Genomic DNA, 6,294 nt, shown 5'->3' with positions numbered 1-6,294 from the left:
CCACCCAAATGGATGGTTGCCACCACCACCTCTCGTGGCAGCGAATTCCATAGTTCAATGATGCGTTGTGTGAAGAAGTCCTTCCTTGTCTCTGTCCTGAAGCTGTCACCAATCAACTTCCCAGACTGTCCCAGGGTTCTAATGTGAGGGATGGTTTCCCGATCTTCTATGGAGGGTCAGAGAAGCCCCTCAAACTGATTTTAAGCTCAGGTACTGATGCTATTTTTAATCTATTCAAGGCATGTCCCACCAGTGGAAAGGGGTCTGGCAGCAAAAGTAGCAGAGTTGCCTTTCTCTGTGCAAAGTGGGAAAAAGAGGATGGTTTTACTATGGAAGTCCGTGCTGTAGAATGGTCACCTGTACTGATTCAAGATGTCCAGGAACACCCAGACTAGGCCATCTACAGGCTCCAAGCAGCCGGTGGATTTTCTGCTTTCTGCCTCTTTCAGGGAGACTCCTTAGTGTCTGGCCCAGGTTGTCGGGTCTTTGGACAATGCTGCCATATATTCTCACTGAATTGGCTCCTTGCTTCTTATAGCCAGATTCCTTTTTGAGGGTTAATATGTGCTTGGGACAAAGGCTGTGGGCTGGAATGAAGGAAAAACATTGATAAAGAGGAAAATGGCATGACTCACAAAGCAGGCCTGTCTTCTTCTGCCTGGATTCTCAGATGTGGGAAAGACAGAAAATAGACACTCAGATAAAGCTGAAAGTCAGACAAAGACAGCTCAGCTGTGTGAAAGAAGTTGCAAAGCATGGTATTTCCTCCATCCAGAGTCTCTAGGTGAACTTCATGGTTCTCACATGTATAAGTACCCTAATAAGACTTGAAAATATGTCAGCCCTACCCAAAAACAATGAAAAATGGTTTTGCAGATGTCTTACTTACCAATAACGTTATCACCAATCCAGAACTGAATTTGTGGTGCAAAAAGTAGGGAGACATACTCATTCCATTAATTTTTCTTTTACTTTAGTTTCAATTTTGTTAGCAGATTTTCTTCTGAGACATTCCTGTTTCTCTCTTCAAGAGAAAGCATTTCTTGCTTAGTTCAAGCATGTCTGACCTTCACTTTCTGAAATTGTTCCTGGCCGTTTCTTCCTCAGATAACCTTTAGGGACTGGATGCTTGGCTAATGAACAATTTTGAATAGATCCAAATATTTTCATGTTGTTCATTCCTTCCTGAGGCTCAATGTTTTTGTTTTTTTTCCTCCATTTGTCTTCTTTCTATTTTTTTTTTTTTTTTTACTGAACTGATTTTTTTCATCTGGATTTCCCTGGGTCTTTTATATTGGATCCTCAGTCAATCTTCTTCAACTTTCATCTGAGCTCACATAAGCCTGTTTCTTTTGCTTGGAATAGGTAGCTATAAGTCTTCTCTCCTTAATCTTTAGGTGACATTGCTGTACAACTGGGAATGCAATAAGTGTTAACTGGTTTGCCTGGTTAAAGTTTTAGGAGAATGCAATTTAGAGCATGTAATAGACATACTTTATTGGTAGCTATTTGATGCTTGATATTGTGTATAAATTGCTGCATTCCTTATATCACCGTTGTACAGTCTTGTCACTTAGATTAGTTTTCTATGATTTCTGTATATATCATGTATTTCTTATTGTATGTGTATACACTATCCTGTCTCATTGATGCCTCTGTTTGCTTTCATCATTTGTCTTCAAATAAACCTTTCAAATCTCTCTCATGAATTTGCTCTGACTGTGGTCTTTTTTGGGAACCGCCACCAGCTCAGTGGAGCGAGTCATTAAAGCTGAAAGAGTAACTATTTCCATGCCTCCTGGCTACTGCTGCCCATTCACTGGCTTCTTCCCGGAGGCCAAATCAACACCGCCCCACAGAGCAGTGGAGGGGATAACATGTGTGGAGGTTATTGCTGCTTGGCCTCACTTCTTCTGACAGCTCACTCAACAAGGGCTGGTGAACAAACAGCAAAAGCGAAGAGTACCAAAGGCCCTAGGGAGTGGTAGTAGGCCACCTACTGTTGGAAGTTGGTCTCCCCAGCTCCACCTTGCAAGCGGGTCAAAAGGCTTCTAGTTGCCATCTTTCTTATGCTAAAACTGGCCAGCTAGGCTGATTCTATATACAAAAAGTACTACAGAAGTCAATCAAAGACACCAACACAGTTAGGATACAAGTATTGGGGGGAATGAATCATGCTAAGTAGTTGATTCCAAGCTGAATCCCTCTCCTTCCTTCTGAACTAAAAAGGGTTAGCTCCACCCTCAGGGTGGTTCCTGCTGCTTGTGGACTAAATGGTGGAACGTTCAATGCGTCTGTCTATTTGATCTAATTCATCTGCCCCGTTTAACCCCTGTTCAATGGGGTCTCTCACCGAATCAGACTTGACCTGATCCTCTTTGGCTTCTTGCTGAGCCTGCTGGCCTTGACATTTCAGCTAAGCATTCCAACCCTGCCTCTTCTTCTGTTTCTGACTCAGATCCTGTGGTAACCAACTAGGAATGTTGTATTTTGGGATACCTATTAGAGTCTGGGTCTCAACAAGTGCCCATTGATACCAAGCCCTGGTGCTGGCCTCCAAGAACCGATTATGGCCAACTTGTGAATGGCTACGTCCAGCCATTCAAAATTCATTACATGCAGTAGCCTTGTTTGGGCATCCCAACCCCCATGAGAGGGACAGCAGGCATGAGTGGGCTAGCTCCAGCCCTCTGGCATCCCCGTTGTCTAAGGTGAAGGGCAAATATCCATAGCAGGGATCCAGCTTTACAAAGGGAGGTGAGAGGGCAAACACAGCCATGGTGCCACCCCTGCTGAAAAACCAGTTAAATGTTTCCTCTTCCCCTTGGTCTCTTTTTCCTTGTGTGTCATGTTTGTAAGCCTGCAGAGTGGCATGGTCTGTCTTTACTGATGTAAGCTATTCCAGGATCCTCTTTGTCAGAGAAGCAGCATTTATTTTTTAAAGTTAAACAAATACCTGTTAAAGTTTCTTGCATAATTTAGAACCCAGAACTCCAACAGTGTCCAAAAGCTAAGTACTCTAAGCCTTGCTCTCACTCACACAATGCTAATCAAATCCTGAGTAGAGATACACATTTTGTATTTGGCTGTGTAATAATCTAAGAGGTAGGATTTTTTTAAATTTTAATTTTAAAAAATGCCTTAACTCTTGTCAAGGCCTACTCAGCAACATAAACATACCAGAATTCAATTTGGCCTTTTTGTTGTTAAAGCAGTAAAGCATAAATGAACACACATATTAAAAATTTTCCCCTGTGCACTCTGCAGAGTAGATTTGCAGTTTCTGATGAAGGACTGCACAGTCAGTGTTGTTGTTGCATAACATATAAACTCCTTTTACTTTCTCATATACTGTATACATTTGTTTGGTTTGATTGTTTCTCAGTTAACAGTATTAATTTTACAGCTTTGGGAATATATATGTATAACTCAATACACATGTGGTAAGTTTTAGTATAATAACTGAGGAAAGTGGTGGGTCGAAGTGTTAAACTATAATAAATTCCAAGAACAGGAAATTGAGGGCACAGGCAAAGAAGAAATACGGCTGAAAAAAGGTGTGTGTGTGTTGTGGAGGGAGGTGGGATGCATAAGGTGGAATGAAAGAGCATCCAGTCCAAACCTGCTACCTGGTCTGTTAGCCGTAGGGTCAACACTCAGAGGCAAAACCCATTTCTTCAGGAGAGCTTTTCTCTTAAACCAAATATGGATGCTCCGAGGTAAAAGCGAAAGGTGTATTGGTGGGAGCACAGCCAGATTCAACAGGGCGAAGGTCAGCAGCTGGCATCATGGAGTGCTTACCAAGGTCTACGCTCAGGGTTGCCCTGTATCCCTGGGCAAGGGGAGACAAGGGGTCCCCTTCTGCGGTAAGTCTGCCTTCTCTGTGCCATTGCTGCAGCTGCTATTGCTTCTCACCCTGGCTGCCACTGGCTGGCTTGGCAAGCAGAGGACCAGCAGGCATTTCCTGCTCCACCATCACACCACCAGGCGTGTCTGGGCTGAAGCAAGAAGCAGGTCAACGGGCTTGTTGCAATGGGCAAGAGGAGCAGCCCTTCTAAGGAGCTCTTTCAGTGGGCCTCTGGGGGTTGTGGACGCCCCCCCCCAGCCAATGCCTACTGTTGACACCAGCCTCACTCATGCTCCTAGAGGGCTCCTAGCTCCTTCCTGTTGCTGCCCATTGGCTGCTATCTCTGAGTGAGCAAGAACTAAAAACGAGGGAGAAACAGCAAAGCATCCTTCAGACCCCTCATTATCTCCCTCTGAGAGTTGGTATGGAATTATGGACTAAGCCCAGAAGAAGAGACAAGCTGACTTGGGAGCAGCAAGGAGGGGGCATAGTCAAGAAGGGGACCCCATTTCTCAAGTGCACATGTTCAGATGAAAGAATTTAATCCCTGCTCACATCAGCATTCATTATTGCAAAGGGGATGTGTCTGCATGATTTGTGAACAGGAACAAAATTCTCATGCACCCCTGGGTACAAGTAGGTTATTTACAGTCCCTCATGGAATGGAGCTGGTGCATAACAGACCCGTGGCATGATGTAGGCTCTGCAACTCCGTGGCACATTCATGTAAAGCAGCTCTCAATGAATCACAAATTCCAGGATCCTTAAAGTTAAACAAGGACGCCCCAAGACAGGTGGAAAGACATTAACAGAGTAAAGTCATCTCTGAAAAGTGTGGTTCACAACCAGGCATGGCAGGCTTTTGAACATGCATGCCTCGCAAACCGGGGAGCTGCTTTAAAGCATGTTCAATTAATTTCTTTTCAAGGACTATGATTTCAAAGAAACCCATTATTCACAGAGATCTACAGCTAAGCTGGGGTCATATCCCCCAAAGCTATTTCAAATATACAGAGCGATCTGATGTCAGAACAGATGAAAACTGATATCGGGTGTCAGAGTGGAGCTCCTCATCTTGTACTGCAAGCTAGTGTTTTAGAAACTGCCTCCAAGACTGAAGTTAGCAGGGAGAATTAATCCTCTTTCATCCCAAGGGAATTTGTGGAAGGTCAGAGTCGGTGCAGATATATGATCACCTAGAGGTTAAGTCAGACGGAGCTACAGCAAACAAACCTGCTGGAGCCTGGAAATGCCTATAGCAGGGTAAGTAGCCTGAAGGGCAACGAGAGGAGAATCCTGTTTACCTACATTTTCTGGAAGGCCATTGTTGAGAGGAGCACTTTGTCAGTGCAGGGCTCACAACAGAACATGTTTTGTGTCTGCAGCCAGAATCCCCCCTGGCTTTTAGCCAAGAACCGTATATATCAATCAAGAACCTTATGCATGTTTTCTCAGAAGCATGTCCTTCTACATGGCTTCCTTGAAAATGAAGTGGTTTATTGAAATTCATTGGGAAGAAAGACTAATCCATGTGGGAGTTTCTCTGTACTATGGTTACTTCTTGCAGCAATTTTGGTTGCTCCTTGCTGCCACGGTACTAATTCATGGGAAGTGAAACAGAGTGGAGAGCTGGTAGTGGTGTTGCTGTTGCACTGTTCCTTTGGAACTGCCCCCCAAAAGCACACCTGGCTGACTCTTTGATAGATTTCCAGCGGTTAACCCGAGCCCTCCCTTGTTAGGAAGGTGTATAGTTGGCTAGATTCACAATGGCTTGGAGTGTTCCAACATGGCGGCTTGGTTGCGTATACTTCAGTTTTACCCATTATTTCATATTGTGTCACATTCTTGTGACAAGTGTCATTTTCTGTGCTAGTGAGGGGGCCCTTTTGAGGAGCACAAACCAATCAGTCCATTTTCCCATAAGAAGGTCATCATGGGTCATACAAATTGCCAGATCACCTTTTTCTAAGAATTGTTCCCTGCTTTCATCCCCTGCACAAGTCTGCTTTTATTGCGTACAGCAAACCTCTCTCCACATCCACACATGTATGCATGCACACCTGCACTCTGAGTTTCTTGTGTTACTGATCTGCATCTGATACATCAAATTCTCCACCAACTCCCACCCACATCAGGAAAGAACAACAAGAGAGTCTTCATTGCATGCAACAGGCCAGAGAGTGGTGGGTAGATATGATATAGCAATAATTTAGCTGGGAACAAATACAGAATGTAGTTCCTGAATATATATAGAGAAGGGTGTGTTTGTATACAGAATAAATGAAACAGAGATGAAAGCCATCAAGTCTACCTACCAATTCCAACTCTGTATTTTATTTCCTCACAATTTAACCCATAAATTGCCAAAATCCAAATGCAAACAAGGCAGGGCTTGCCAAGATGCCCAAAGAATCGATGGCACCAGTGAATTTAAGCTGATGAATTAA

Source organism: Varanus komodoensis, unplaced genomic scaffold, assembly GCF_004798865.1.
Source record: "Varanus komodoensis strain SLA01 unplaced genomic scaffold, ASM479886v1 scaffold22, whole genome shotgun sequence".
In the NCBI taxonomy this organism is placed as follows: domain Eukaryota; kingdom Metazoa; phylum Chordata; class Lepidosauria; order Squamata; family Varanidae; genus Varanus; species Varanus komodoensis.
This window is presented reverse-complemented; position numbering follows the sequence as displayed.